This window comes from Panulirus ornatus, chromosome 69 (genome assembly GCF_036320965.1).
Source record: "Panulirus ornatus isolate Po-2019 chromosome 69, ASM3632096v1, whole genome shotgun sequence".
In the NCBI taxonomy this organism is placed as follows: Eukaryota; Metazoa; Arthropoda; class Malacostraca; order Decapoda; family Palinuridae; genus Panulirus; species Panulirus ornatus.
This window is the reverse complement of record NC_092292.1, coordinates 9182067-9199314: the sequence shown is the minus strand read 5'-3', so window position 1 is coordinate 9199314 and position 17248 is coordinate 9182067. Positions and strand designations below refer to the sequence as shown.

At 40.0% G+C, this 17248-nt stretch overlaps 1 long non-coding RNA gene across 2 annotated transcripts in view; it reads right to left on the bottom strand.

Moving 5' to 3' along the window:
* The window catches only part of LOC139747653 (uncharacterized), a 137566-nt gene extending 132523 nt beyond the window's left edge, over positions 1 to 5043 (bottom strand). For both annotated transcript variants that reach the window (XR_011712433.1, XR_011712432.1), the window contains exons 1-2: positions 4975 to 5043; positions 2146 to 2287 (exon numbers count right to left, since the gene is read on the bottom strand). This is a non-coding gene — a long non-coding RNA (uncharacterized lncRNA). The remainder of the gene's footprint in view (positions 1 to 2145; positions 2288 to 4974) is intronic.
* Between the last annotated feature and the right edge of the window lie 12205 nt (positions 5044 to 17248).

Sequence of the window (17248 nt, the reverse complement as noted above, 5' to 3'; positions counted from 1 at the left end):
AAAATTTTTCAGTACAAGATCCTTCCGTGAAAATATCTGTAGTTAGGTCTATGCTTGAAAGAGCATTACGGATATGTGATCCCACAAATCTGGTAGACGAATGTAGTCATATAAGAAGTCCCTTTTGGCAGTTATGTTAACCTTAGCGGTTTGTGAACAAGGCTTACTGGAAAGCCAAGAAGACATTTTATGCATCTCGTAACAAAAATGTGGAAAAGGATGATAGGTCAAAATGTTTAGTGTTGGTCTATTCTCCTAACTTAGCTAATGTAAGACAGGTATTAGAAAACTACTTTTATGTTGCCTTCCAATTTAAAGTAAGCCAAATCATCAGAAAATGGGGAGCGTTTACGCCGTCAAATGAAAGACATGTAAAGGCGTATACATTGGCCAGACAGGTAACTCAGTAAGTGAGACGTGCTATTGGCACATTCATTCAGTATTCAGAGGTGACCACTATAATGCGATCCCTAAGCACTGGCATAGTAAGTGTCTGCCGGATAGCCGGTTCAGAGCTGGTCGGGTGGCAATGATTTCGACACTAAATTTTGCTTGACCTGTCAAAAATACTTAGGCTTAAGAACAAGGATTTTTCAGAATGTATCATGGTATACATAAATCAATAATCCATATGTCGCTGCTCTTACAAGAGCTAGTTTATGACAGTGACTAAAGAAAGAAGCTTCGCTGTAAAACACCGAGGCGAACGGGGTACAGTACTATGGGTATCTAACACCAGCTCTCAAAATATTGACTAGAACGTATTTTGACTTTCACTAACATAAGGACGAAGGAATTGCTGGATGATTTAGTAAGGTCTAGACTTTGGGGTGTTAGGAGAATGTTTACATGGTTGATACCACCCGACATACACCGTGTACACAGAAAACACGCACAGCAGGCTAGTAATAACAATTAGACAAGATAACTATGTTATCTAGACCATAACAACGTAGTCACATTGTACCCCTCTTCTGATTATGCTACCCGTAACGTCAATGAATGTCTCAATTGCTGATATCAGAAACTTAGATTAGTCCTTATTTAACTTTAAAGCACATCCTATTATCAACCAAATCATCATAAAAGAATGATCAAGAAACGAGAACATAAGAAAAATATTTGAACACACCTCGTTACCCAGGACAACCTCCCACCCTGCAACCCCGATTTCCCTCATACTTCATGGTTTCTTACTATGTCCATAATAGTGATTCCTGACATCCCTGAAATAACTTATCCTCACTGCTCGTGTCTCAGATTGCTATACCTTGTTCCACTTCCACAGCTCACGCCCTTATGTTAATGTAATCAATTTCATACCGTTTCTTACCATCCCTCTTTCTACACTCCGACTCCTGCCTGAAATGACATATCTCAGTTCGCCCTCTTATCTTTCTTTCCTGCAATGCTTCTTTCATTTTCTACTACTATGTTACGTACACTATATTGTTCCCTAATATCTAAACGCCCCTTCTTCCTATAACACTTCCTTTAGGTTTTGTAATTAGATTCAACCGAATTCCTATCTTTTTTATGTCATATTCTTTTCTTTCAAAAATCCCATCCCCTTACTTTCCTCAGCATTCATTTTCAGCTTTCCAATTCCTCACCGATTCTCTGCAGCATCTGCTCACTTTCCGCCAACAGCCCTGTATCGTCTGCATAAAAGCATATTGGTAACCTCCAAATTTACCCGTTTGCATCACTCCTTCACAATGTGTTCTTAATTCAATCTCTGTCACAATGCCCATGATACACATTGATAGACCACAGTGACATCATGCACCCCTGTCGAACGCCCACACCTCTCCTAAGATTTTCTGTCTCTCTTCTCCATCTATCCTTACTCGTCACATCTCCCAACAGTTTACAACCAACGCCTTAAATTCCCAACGTCTCCTACAATGCCTTCCTCTCCACTCTATCATACGTCACTGGTCTCAGTAGCATAAAATAGCTGTACTTATTATAAGAATTAAGGGCGTATGTAGCTACTAGCTAAAGAATATACCTCCAGTGACACATCGTTTGCTGATTATCGTTATCTCAATAACAAACAATTATCTCCAAAACAATTATCGTTTTGATAAATACGAATGACCATAGTTTTGTAAAATATATCAAGATCTTGAAAGTACTTACGTTTTCTCCTCCGATTCTCATCGAGTGACCTCCACCCACAACACTGAGTAAATGCCCACAAACTCAAAGTGTCAGCCACAGCAGGACCGCCGGTTCAGAGCTGGTATGGTGGCAATAAGTTCAACACTAAATCTTGCTTAACCTGTCAAAAATACTGAAGCGTAAGAATACGGATTTTGTTCAGCATGCATCATGTTATACATTAATCAATAATCAATATGTCTCGGCTATTAGGAGAACTTATCTCTGATGGTGACAAAAGACAGAATGAATATCTATATATGAGAGGCTTCGATGTAAACAGCCGAGGCGAACGCTGGGTGTACAGTACTACGGGTATCGAACACCAGCCCTCAAAATATTAAGTGGAATCTATTTTGACTTTCACCAACATTGGGATGAACGAATGACTGGATAATCTAGCAGGGAACAGATTGGGGTTTAGGAGAATGTTAACACGGTTGATACCACCTGGCATATATCGTATACACAGAACCCCAACAGCAGGCTACTGATAACTGGAAAGACAACCAGTTTATCTAGACCATAACAACGTAGTCACATTGTACCCCTCGTCTGATTATGCTACACGTAACATCAATGACTGTCTTAAGTGATAATACTATGATCTTAGATTAGTCCTCAGTAAACTTTAAAGTACATCCTGTTATCAACCAAACCATTATGAAAGAATTATTATGAAACGATAACATAAGAATAGTAGTTGAACACACATTACCCAGGCCAACCTCCTCGACACAACCTCTCTTATACTTCTTGGGTTCTCACTCTGTCCATAATAATTAATTCCCGACATCCCTGAAATATCTCATCCTCACTGCTCGTGCCTCAGACTGCTATGTCTTGTTCCACTTTCACAACTCCCCTGTCTTATGATAATGTAATCAATATCAAACTTTGCAACATTTGTTCACTTTCCGCAAACAGCCTTGTGTCATCTGCGTAAAAGCATGTTGGTCACCTACAAATTTACCCGTTTGCATTACTCCTTCACAATGTGTTCCCACTTTGATATGTCACAATGTCCATGATACACACTGATAGACCACAGTGACATCACGCACCCCTGTTGAACAGCCACACCTCTCCTAAGATTTCTTCTCTCTTTTCCATCTATCCTTAATCTTTACTCCTCACATCTCCCAAAAGCTTACCACCAACGCCATAGATTACCAACATCTCCTATAATGCTTTCCTCTCCACTCTATCATATGTCACTGGTCTCATTATGAGAATTACGGCATACATAGCTACCAGCTAAAGAATACACCTCCAATGACACATTGTTTGCGGATTAACGTTATCTCAATAATAAAACATGATCATCTTTAAAATGATTATCATTTTGATTAATTTGAGCGACCATAGCCATTGTAAAATATGTCAGGATCTTGAAAGTATCTAGGTTTTTCCTCCTATTCTCATCGAGTGACCTCCACCCACATCCCTGAGTATATGCCCACAAAAGTGTCAGCCACAGCTGGATCGCCGGTTCAGAGCTGGTACGGTGGCAATGAGTTCAACACTAAATCTTGCTTAACCTGTCAAAAATACTGAAGCGTAAGAATACGGATTTTGTTCAGCATGTATCATGTTATACATAAATCAATAGTCCATATGTCTAGGTCATTGCAAGAGCTTGTTTTTGATGGTGACAAAAGAAAGAATGAATAATTATGTAAGAGAAGCTTCATTATATACCGCCGAAGCGAACGCTGGATGTACGGGTATCAAACACCAGCCCTCAAAATATTAAGTGGAATTTATTTTGACTTTCACCAACAATGGGACGAAGGATGACTGGATAATTTAGCAAGGAACAGATTGGGGTTTTAGGAGAATGTTAACACAGTTGATACCACCTGGCATGTATCGTATACACAAAAGAACCCCTGGAAAGACAACTAGTTTGTCTAGCCCTTAACAACGTAGTCACGTTGTACCCCTCGTCTGATTATGCTACACGTAACATCAGTGACTGTCTTCAGTGATAATACTAAGAACTTAGATTAGTCCTCAGTAAACTGTAAAGCACATCCTGTTATCAACCAAACCATTACGAAAGAATTTATGAAACGAGAACATAAGAATAGTAGTTGAACACACATTACCCAGGCCAACCTCCTCGACACAACCTCTCTTATACTTCTTGGGTTCTCACTCTGTCCATAATAGTTAATTCCCGACATTCCTGAAATATCTCATCCTTACTGCTCGTGCCTCAGACTGCTATGTCTTGTTCCACTTTCACAACTCCCCTGTCTTATGATAATGTAATCAATATCAAACTTTGCAGCATTTGTTCACTTTCCGCAAACAGCCCTGTGTCATCTGCGTAAAAGCATGTTGGTTACCTCCAAATTTACCCGTTTGCATTACTCCTTCACGGTGTGTTCAACACTTTAATCTCTATCACAATGCCCATAACACACATTGACATCACACAGTAACATCACGCATCCCTGTCGAACACCCACATCTCTCCTAAGATTTTGTGTCTCTTCTCCACCTATGCTTACTCCTAATCTCCCAGCAATTCACCACAAACGCCATAAATTCCCAGCGTCCCCTACAATGCCTTCCTCTCCACCCTATCATATATCACTGGTTTCGAAAGCATAAAATAGCTCTACTGAGAATTACGGCGTACGTAGCTACTAGCTAAAGAATATACCTCCAATGATACATCGTTTGCTGATTAACGTTATCTTAATAGTAAAACCTAATCGGCTTCAACATAATTATCATATTGATATATATGAATGACCATAGCTTTGTAACATATGTCCGGATCCTGAAAGTACTTACGTTTTTTCCTCCGATTCTCACCGAGTGACCTCAACCCACAACACTGAGTAAATGCCCATAAACTCAAAGTGTTAGCCACAGCCGGACTGCCGGTTCAGACCTTGTACGGTGGCAATGACTTCGACACCATATCTTGCTTAACCTGTCAAAAATTTTGAAGCGTAAGGATACGGATTTTTTTCAGAATGTATTATGTTATACATAAGTCAATAATCATCATGTCTCGGCTCTACAAGAGCTTTTTTCTGATGGTGACAAAAGAAAGAATGAATATCTGTATAAGAGAAGCTTCGTTTTAGATCGCCGAGGCGAACGCTGGGTGTACGGGTATCGAACACCAGGTTTCAAATTATTAAGTGGAACTTATTTTGACTTTCACCAACATTGGGACGAAGGAATGACTGGATGATTTAGCAGGGAACAGATCAGGCTGTTAGGAGAATGCTAACACGGTTGATGCCACCTGGCATACATCGTATGCACACAAAACACCTAAAGCAGGCTAGTAATAACAACTGGACAAGACAACTAGGTTATCTATGAACCCGCTGGCCCGGACCTCACCGGCCCTCCGGGATTTTGCCAGGTGGCCCTGCGACTTCAATCCGCCCCTGAGCTTATAGATATATGCCTCGGTGATCACGTCGTTACAAGGCTGGACGTAAGCCAGAATATATCATGCTCGAATGTCGCTCGAACGGCAGTCGAAGCGAATGTGCCTCTCCTTTGTTCTCGACGGAAGTAACTAAGTTTCATGTACTCTGTTGGAACGGTCTAGACACCGAACATAAAGCATCCCACTCAACTTTCAATATGACCTAAATCTTGGTAGGGGCGCAAGGCACAAAATATAACGTTGATAGTGCCATTGACAACATTGCCATGGTCAGGGGCACTTCATCCCCAGCCATTAAACATCACTTTCTGTGTGTACGAGTGGGCATGGGTGTAGATTCATGGTTAAACTGATTAACTGGTGATGATAAAGATGGCACTTTGGGAGCCTTTGGGAGTCACAATCACTGTGTCTCGCGTGGATATGGTGTAAGCCTCGTATTTGGACGTTTACCCACAGGATGAATGTTATGATTGAGTAAGATTCATAATTAATCAGAATACATAGTCATATCCAGTCATCTAACCTTTCAAGATAATTCTAAGATGGTACACGTACTCGTTATATATATGAGCATTCATATCCGTAAATCACACACACACACGCACACACACACACACACACACACACACACACACAAACATTTATTAGAGAGTTAATGCTTGAAACTAGTGGATTAGTCAGTTTTTTCCTTCAAAAGTAACTTTTAGTAATAAAAATGATACAAAGAAATAGTTGAACCTTGCTATTATTTCCTTACCAGCTGTAGTTTTGTGTATTGAGTTCATTTGTCGAGCCTGAGAAGTAAATGCTTCTCAGATGTTCTATTCTCTGAATCACTATAAAGCACATGTTGCCTGCTGGCCGTATTTGAACACCAGGTAAAAGACAAAATTAGAGAAGAAATTCGTATCTAGCTAAAGTTATTAGATGCAATAAAACATACTTCAATGCCTTGAATATTTTCTAGAAAAAAAAAAAAACTTCTATAAATAAATGAGCTACCCTTAAAATATCTAAATTTTCTATGAGAATATACATTTTCTATGAATAGATTTAGGGTACACTCATCATAACTCTTACTTTCTTCAGCATGACTAAAGATATCAGTCACTGAAGTGTTTTCAACAATCATATCATTCATCATCTTCCTAACTAAAGACTGTTACAACACATGTGCAAACTCATTATCATAACAAAGGTTATAATAACCGGCATAGTTGGCTAGGAGTGACTGAAAATAAGTTTGTTCGTAAAATCAATTATCAAAGGGATTTAATCTTCAAATAATCATGTACACTCATATGAATCCCAGGACCCCTTACATAGAGCTCCTGTAGCCTTACAGTTGCGCTGTAAGATGTAGCAAGTATATGATGGAATCCTTTGGAATGAAGAGTTCAACTTCTCACTCGTGCTGTATCTTCATTCAGGAGTCAAATAACAACACATTTTGGATATATATATATATATATATATATATATATATATATATATATATATATATATATATATATATATATATTTTTTTTTTTTTTTTTTTTTTTTTTGCTTTGTCGCTGTCTCCCGCGTTTGCGAGGTAGCGCAAGGAAACAGACGAAAGAAATGGCCCATCCCACCCCCATACACATGTATATACATACGTCCACATACGCAAATATACATACCTACACAGCTTTCCATGGTTTACCCCAGACGCCTCACATGCCTTGATTCAATCCACTGACAGCACGTCAACCCCGGTATACCGCATCGCTCCAATTCACTCTATTCCTTGCCCTCCTTTCACCCTCCTGCATGTTCAGGCCCCGATCACACAAAATCTTTTTCACTCCATCTTTCCACCTCCAATTTGGTCTCCCTCTTCTCCTCGTTCCCTCCACCTCCGACACATATATTCTCTTGGTCAATCTTTCCTCACTCATTCTCTCCATGTGCCCGAACCATTTCAAAACACCCTCTTCTGCTCTCTCAACCACGCTCTTTTTATTTCCACACATCTCTCTTACCCTTACGTTACTTACTCGATCAAACCACCTCACACCACATATTGTCCTCAAACATCTCATTTCCAGCACATCCATCCTCCTGCGCACAACTCTATCCATAGCCCACGCCTCGCAACCATACAACATTGTTGGAACCACTATTCCTTCAAACATACCCATTTTTGCTTTCCGAGATAATGTTCTCGACTTCCAAACATTCTTCAAGGCTCCCAGGACTTTCGCCCCCTTCCCCACCCTATGATTCACTTCCGCTTCCATGGTTCCATCCGCTGCCAGATCCACTCCCACATATCTAAAACACTTTAAACTTTAAAACACTCCAGTCTTTCACCATTCAAACTTACCTCCCAGTTAACTTGTCCCTCTACGCTATTAAACCTAATAAGCTTGCTCTTATTCACATTTACTCTCAGCTTTCTTCTTTCACACACTTTACCAAACTCAGTCACCAACTTCTGCAGTTTCTCATCATCAGTGAACAACAACTGACTCACTTCCCATACTCTCCAAAACTCTTGCATTAACCTCCCTAACAACCCCATCCATAAACAGATTAAACAACCATGGATTACATCCTTGATAAAAACTTTTCACTGCTTCTAGCAACTTACCTCCCACACTATATACTCTTAATACCTTCCACAAAGCATCTCTATCAGATCTATCATATGCCTTCTCAAGATCCATAAATGCTACATACAAATCCATTTGTTTTTCTAAGTATTTCACCTGATCCAAACATCCTCTACCACTTCTGAAACCACACTGCTCTTCCCCAATCTGATGCTCTGTACATAGCTTTACCCTCTCAATCAATACTCTCCCATATGATTTCCCAGGAATACTCAACAAACTTACACCTCTGTAGTTTGAACATTCGCTTTATCCCCTTTGCCTTTGTGCAATGGCACTATGCATGCATTCCGCCAATCCTTAGGCACTTCACAATGAATCATACATACAATGAATATCCTTAACGACCAGTCAACAACACAGTCACCCCCTTTTATAATAAATTCCACTGCAATACCATCCAAACCCGCCGCCTTGCCGGCTTTCATCTTCCGCAATGCTTTCACTACCACATCTCTGTTCACCAAATCATTGTCCCTAACCCTTTCACTTCGCACACCACCTCGACCAAAACACCCTATATCTGCCACTCTATCATTCAATAAACACATTCAATAAACCTTCAAATTGCTCACTCCATCTCCTCACTTCACCACTACTTGTTATTGCCTCCCCATTAGCCTTCTTTACCGATGTTCCCATCTGTTCTCTTGTCTTACGCACATTATTACTTTCTTCCAAAACATCTTTTTATCCTCCCTAAAATTTAATGATACTCTATCACCCCAACTCTCATTTACCCTCTTTTCACCTATAGCACCTTTCTCGTGACCTCCTGCATCTTTCTTTTATACATCTCCCAATTATTCGCACTACTTCCCTGCAAAAATCGTTCAAACACCTCTTTATTCCCTTTCACTAACAATCTTACTTCTTCATCCCACCACTCAATACCTTTTCTAATCTGCCCACCTCCAACCTTTCTCATGCTACAAGCATCTTTTGTGCAAGCTATCACTGCTTCCCTAAATACAACCCATTCCCCATTCCTCCTCCACTACCCTTACGTCATTTGCTCTCACCTTTTTCCATTCTGCACCCAACCTCTCCTGGCACACTTCCTCACACAAGTCTCCTTTCCAAGCTCACTTACTCTCACCACTCTCATCACCCCAACATTCTCTCTTTTTTTCTGATAACCTCTACAAATCTTCACCTTCGCCTCCACAAGATAATGATCATGGGTACTCCTCGCATGACTCCTTCTGTTTCAGTTGCCCCTCTTAGCACATTAACATCTAAAAGTCTCTTTCACTCGCCTATCAATTAACACGTAATCCAATAATGCTCTCTGGCCATATCTCCTACTTGCATACATATACTTATGTATATCTCTCTTTTTAATCCAGGTATTCCTAATCACTAGCCCTTTTTCAGCACACAAATCTACAAGCACTTCACCATTTCCATTTACAGCACTGAACACCCCATGTACACCAATTATACGCTCAACTGCCACATTACTCATTTTTGCATTCAAATCACCCATCACTATAACCCGGTCTCGTGCATCAAAACTGCTAACACACTCACTCAGCTGCTCCCAAAACTCTTGCCTCTCATGATCTTTCTTCTCATGCCCAGGTGCATAGGCACCAACAATCAACCATCTCTCTCCATCCACTTTCAATTTTACCCGTATCAATCTATAGTTTACTTTCTTACACTCTTTCACATACTCCCACAGGTTTAGTGCTACTCTTTCCTTTGCCCTTGTCCTCTCACCAACCCCTGACTTTACTCCCAAGACATTCCCAAACCATTCTTCCCCTTTACCCTTGAGCTTCGTTTCACTCAGAGCCAAAACATCCAGGTTCCTTTCCTCAAACATACTACCTATCTCTCCTTTTTTCTCATCTTTGTTACATCCCAATCTGAGCCTTCGAGGATGATGGGTACTCCCCGCATGACTCCTTCTTCTGTTTTCCCATTTAGAAAGCTAAAATCCAAGGAATGAGGGTTTCAAACTCCCCGCTCCCGTCCCCTTTAGTCGCCTTCTACGACACGCGGGGAATGCGTGGGAAGTATTCTTTCTCCCATATCCCCAGGGATTGGGGTGAATTGGTTTGACTGACTAAGTAATGAAAGGGTAAGAGAGATGTGTGGTGATAAAAAGAGAGTGGTTGAGAGAGCAGAAGAGGGTCTATTGAAATGGTTTGGTCACATGGAGAGAATGAGTGAGGAAAGATTGAAAAAGAGGATATATGTGTCAGAGGTGGAGGGAACGAGAAGTGGGAGACCAAATTGGAGGTGGAAGGGTGGAGTGAAAAAGATTTTGAGTGATCGGGGCCTGAACATGCAGGAGGATGAAAGACGTGCAAGGAATAGAGTGAATTGAACGATGTGGTATACCGGGGTCGACGTGCTGTCAATGGATTGAACCAGGGCATGTGAAGCGTCTGGGGTAACCATGGAAAGTTGTGTGGGGCCTGGATGTGGAAAGGGAGCTATGGTTTCGGTGCATTATACATGACAGCTAGAGACTTGAGTGTGAACGAATGTGGCCTTTTTTCTTTTCCTAGCGCTATCATGCGCGCGTGCGGAGCGAGGGGGTTTTCATTTCATGTGTGGCGGGGTGACGACGGGAATGAATAAAAGCAGCAAGTGTGAATTATGTGCATGTGTTTGTATGTATATGTATGTGTATGTGCGTGTTTGGACGTGTATGTATATACATGTATATGTAGGTGGGTTGGGCCATTCTTTCGCCTGTTTTCTTGCGCTACCTCGCTAACGCAGGAGAGCGACAATGTATAATAAACATAGATATAATATATATAAATATGTATATGTATATATATATATATATATATATATATATAATATATATATATATATATATATATATATATATATATATATATATATATATATATATATATATATATATATATATATATATATATATATATATATATAACAGGTATATCCAGGGGTACATTTGCGCTTTTCAAGTGGTATATACTGGTCTGAGAGTATAACCATGGTGTCCACTGCTGTACAGTGCACACCATGAGTCATGTAGAACATACGTAAGATAAAACACTTTCGTCACAATATCAGCTGATAAAAAGATGTATCCTTACATAGTCTCTTACAGATTTCAAGATAGAATTATATAAAATCAATACAATTCTATAAACTTTTTATCCAAATATTTAGGGATACATGGGAACTTGCCAGAATGCCCAAGGGGTAAAGAGCAACATAAAGGGTGGGAACCCCTGGTCTAGACCTAAAAATCAAAGCGTGCCAATGAACTTAGTCTTGAATTTGGAGGCTTGAAATCGAAGTCTGACGAGGGTGTATACAAGATATATACTCCCAATATTTCATTCTATATTTTCTCTCTAGTTTTCTTGCTAATATAGAGACAAGGACATGAAATGTTAACCAGAGGGCACGAACCCCATTATATAGAAAACGAAGGTAATGAAGGTATTTACTTCACTGAAACATAACACGACAGTAGTGATGTTAAATCTCTCACCAACAACTAAGATCTTTTAACGTTATGATAATATGATGAAATATATCTGTCCATGTTGTTTATCCTGATACTTCCCTGATGTCTTTCCAGCTGATAAAAAAAACTCTGATTGACTTCTTTCGTTATCGCTCCTTAATTAAATTTTGGAGAGCCCTGCCCTCATCACATTACCAGTGAGGGAGAGCAGCGAGGCAATAGCACTCGGAGGTTTCAGATGACCGATTCAATTATATATATATATATATATATATATATATATACATATATATATATATATATATTATTCATAATACTTAATCGCCGCTTCCGCGTCAGCGAGGTAGCGCTAGGAAAACAGACAAAAAAGGCTCCATTTGATAGTTTGATCAGTATATATATATATATATATATATATATATATATATATATATATATATATATATATATATATATATATATATATATATATATATATATATATATATATATATATATATATATATATATATATATATATATATACTACTTAGAGGAATGTGGGACCCTACTGCAAGATCTAACAAAATTTGTTTAGATTTAAAGAAACCTGAAAGCGCCTTTACTTATACATTACGGCCACGGGTGCCGTGAAGGATGACATCAATTTCGATCTGCGAAAGTATTACCTCGAACCACGATATTTCTACGGAAACGTCAAAACGCACAAGCCGGGAAACCCTCTAAGGCCGATCCTTTCCTCTACCTGCAGATTAGCCAAGAAGCTAAATCTTCTAATCCCACCATACATCTCCACGACTTATTCTCTACGATCGAAGTCTTAATTGCCGTCCTATGAAACCAAAAACCAAGAACCCCAGGGCGTCACAGATTCCCTTGCATGTGGAGTCTCCCTTCACAAATGTATCAGTGGAGGGAACAATAGACATCATCCTGGGTCATTTCTACCAACATCATGTCTTACCTCCTCTGCAGATGGCGAGAAATATATCAAGAGACATGTTACGTGCCTGCACCATGGAAACACCTTTCAGACGTCCGCAAGGCAAGCTTTACCGGCAGGTGGATGGAATAGCCATGGGGTCCAACCTTGAGGTTCTCTTTGCGCACTGCGATCTGAGAGCATGACACCCCAGATTTACTGCAGATATAGAGACGACATTTTCATCTGCGTCGATAACTTAAACTTACTGGAAAACCTCCGTAACTGACTCCAAGAAGCTTTGGGCTTAAGATCTACAATGGAGTTTGATAATAGTAAGATTCCTTTCTTGATGTGATGGTTAGTGCCACAACAGGACCTTTTAATTAACCACGTCTACAGAAAACCCACCAACCAAGGAATATGCATGAACGGAATAGTGAATGCACTCAAACTTGCAATAGCAGTGTCATTCGGGCATACGCGAGGAGAGCGATCAAGGTGTGGTAGGAGGAGAAAGACATTCTCATGTAACTATATGGTTACAAATGATACAACCTAGTATTGTATTATTTTTAGCAATCCTGATCTAAATGTCAAAATATGTTATAAACGAATGCAAAGGAATTCAAACGACAACAACTGCCAATTGTAAACTGTTTGTGTAGCGGAAGATATCACTCGTGTGGTAAGAGTAGAATGGCATAGAGATGATTGTGTATCTGATGAAAACGAACTGATACATTAACTGGCAATACCTTCTTTATTCTTAGATAAGTAAAAACCGAATATTGATGCAGAATGGCAACAACCACTTCCATCTCTGAGAGATTAGTACCACTGGTGTGTAATGTATCGTCTCTATAATTCTGAATGAAAGATTTGCTCTAACGTGGACAACTAAGTCATCATATTGCTGAATAAACAAAGAAGAAATTTCAGAATATTTAAAGACGAAATATTATGGCAATATAAATGTAAACATCTTATGTGCTTTGACTCAAGAAGCATTACCTATGGACGATGGGTTCGCTCTTCAGTAGGACAAGCTTCACTGACTTTCTCTTTACTGACGATAAGACCGATGAAATAACTACACCGTCGTTAGCAAAGTACTGCACTTAACATCACGTAAATTTCTTTACATGTGTCTACTATGGCCCATCTAGGGCCACAAGCCGCCGGTGCTGTACACTAAAATCTACTTCGACGCTGGAGTGCAGCCAATAATCAATAAGATTCTCAGTAGAACACGAAGGTAAATACGTAGAGCCTCGGGGTGAGTGTGGGCCGGGAAGCAGGACGTGTGCAGGGGCCGCTGTCTCGGATGAGAGTCGGGTGTCACGCCCGTGACGATCCGCCATCTATTTACCATGTGGCAGGAGCGTGGTGTCCTTAGGGGAGACCCGACTAAAACGGAGTCCTTGTTCACAAATACACTCAGGTGTTGGCCGACGGAAGACAGGGAGAATACGCGGGGTGTTGGATACGCCTGTTCTGAGATTTGTTGCATTATACATATATGTATATATATATATATATATATATATATATATATATATATATATATATATATATATATATATATATATATATATATATATATATATATATATTCTTTCTTTTTTCTTTCAAACTATTTGCCATTTCCCGTGTTAGCGAAGTAGCATCAAGAACAGAGGACTGGGCCTTTGAGGGAATATCCTCACCTGGCCCCCTTCTAAATTATTTCTTACATTTTTCATATGTATATATATATACATATATATGTGTGTGTATGTGTGTGTATGTGTGTATATGTATGTATATAAGTGTATATATATATATATATATATATATATATATATATATATATATATATATATATATATATATATTATCCCTGGGGATAGGGGTGAAAGAATACTTCCCACGTATTCCTCACGTGTCGTAGAAGGCGACTAGAGGGGACGGGAGCGGGGGGCCAGAAATCCTCCCCTCCTTGTATTTTAACTTTCTAAAAATTGGGAAACAGAAGGAGTCACGCGGGGAGTGCTCATCCTCCTCGTAGACTCAGATTGGGGTGTCTAAATGTGTGTGGATGTAACCAAGATGTGAAAAAAGGAGAGATAGGTAGTATGTTTGAGGAAAGGAACCTGGATGTTTTGGCTCTGAGTGAAACGAAGCTCAAGCGTAAAGGGGAAGAGTGGTTTGGGAATGTCTTGGGAGTAAAGTCAGGGGTTAGTGAGAGGACAAGAGCAAGGGAAGGAGTAGCAATACTCCTGAAACAGGAGTTGTGGGAGTATGTGATAGAATGTAAGAAAGTAAATTCTCGATTAATATGGGTAAAACTAAAAGTTGATGGAGAGAGATGGGTGATATTGGTGCATATGCACCTGGGCATGAGAAGAAAGATCATGAGAGGCAAGTGTTTTGGGAGCAGCTGAATGAGTGTGTTAGTGGTTTTGATGCACAAGACCGGGTTATAGTGATGGGTGATTTGAATGCAAAGGTGAGTAATGTGGCAGTTGAGGGAATAATTGGTATACATGGGGTGTTCAGTGTTGTAAATGGAAATGGTGAAGAGCTTGTAGATTTATGTGCTGAAAAAGGACTGGTGATTGGGAATACCTGGTTTAAAAAGCGAGATATACATAAGTATACGTATGTAAGTAGGAGAGATGGCCAGAAAGCGTTATTGGATTACGTGTTAATTGACAGGCGCGCGAAAGGGAGACTTTTGGATGTTAATGTGCTGAGAGGTGCAACTGGAGGGATGTCTGATCTTTATCTTGTGGAGGCTAAGGTGAAGATTTGTATGGGTTTTCAGAAAAGAAGAGTGAATGTTGGGGTGAAGAGGGTGGTGAGAGTAAGTGAGCTTGGGAAGGGTACTTGTGTGAGGAAGTACCAGGAGAGACTGAGTACAGAATGGAAAAAGGTGAGAACAATGGAAGTAAGGGGAATGGGGGAGGAATGGGATGTATTTAGGGAATCAGTGATGGAGTGCGCAAAAGATGCTTGTGGCATGAGAAGCGTGGGAGGTGGGTTGATTAGAAAGGGTAGTGAGTGGTGGGATGAAGAAGTAAGATTATTAGTGAAAGAGAAGAGAGAGGCCTTTGGACGATTTTTGCAGGGAAAAAATGCAATTGAGTGGGAGATGTATAAAAGAAAGAGACAGGAGGTCAAGAGAAAGATGCAAGAGGTGAAAAAGAGGGCAAATGAGAGTTGGGGTGAGAGAGTATCATTAAATTTTAGGGAGAATAAAAAGATGTTCTGGAAGGAGGTAAATAAAGTGCGTAAGACAAGTGAGCAAATGGGAACTTCAGTGAAGGGCGCAAATGGGGAGGTGATAACAAGTAGTGGTGATGTGAGAAGGAGATGGAGTGAGTATTTTGAAGGTTTGTTAAATGTGTTTGATGATAGAGTGGCAGATATAGGGTGTTTCGGTCGAGGTGGTGTGCAAAGTGAGAGGGTTAGGAAAAATGATTTGGTAAACAAAGAAGAGGTAGTAAAAGCTTTGCGGAAGATGAAAGCCGGCAAGGCAGCAGGTTTGGATGGTATTGCAGTGAAATCTATTAAACAAGGGGGTGACTGTATTGTTGACTGGTTGGTAAGGTTATTTAATGTATGTATGACTCATGGTGAGGTGCCTGAGGATTGGCGGAATGCGTGCATAGTGCCATTGTACAAAGGCAAAGGGGATAAGAGTGAGTGCTCAAATTACAGAGGTATAAGTTTATTGAGTGTTCCTGGTAAATTATAAGGGAGGGTATTGATTGAGAGGGTGAAGGCATGTACAGAGCATCAGATTGGGGAAGAGCAGTGTAGTTTCAGAAGTGGTAGAGGATGTGTGGATCAGGTGTTTGCTTTGAAGAATGTATGTGAGAAATACTTAGAAAAGCAAATGGATTTGTATGTAGAATTTATGAATCTGGAGAAGGCATATGATGGAGTTGATAGAGATGCTCTGTGGAAGGTATTAGGAATATATGGTGTGGGAGGCAAGTTGTTAGAAGCAGTGAAAAGTTTTTATCGAGGATGTAACGCATGTGTACGTGTAGGAAGAGAGGAAAGTTATTGGTTCTCAGTGAATGTAGGTTTGCGGCAGGGGTGTGTGATGTCTCCATGGTTGTTTAACTTGTTTATGGATGGGGTTGTTAGCGAGGTGAATGCAAAAGTTTTGGAAAGAGGGGCAAGTATGAAGTCTGTTGTGGATGAGAGAGCTTGGGAAGTGAGTCAGTTGTGGTTCGCTGATGATACAGCGCTGGTGGCTGTCTCCTGTCTGGCAGTAACCCTTGTAACGGAGAGTGTTTAAGGAGAGTCAAGTGGCGAGGGTTGAGCTGTGTGGCTGGGTGTGTCATGAACAACTTTTATTATGTTTTCGTGTTTTGTCAATTCTCTCATAATGATTTGGTTAATGCTAGGATGGGCTTTAAGATTGCCTGGGGACAAATGAAAGTTCTTTCTATAAGAAATTAAGATAGATTCAATGGCGTTACATGAGGCATAATCAGCAGAGGTGTATGAAATAAAGGGATTTTCAACATCTATGGGGTGATCATTTTCATGACAATGTTTAACGATCGCATTTTTGTACTGAATGTCGATGCCAATAACAACTCTCCGTTACAATCTTATCAGTCTGGCCT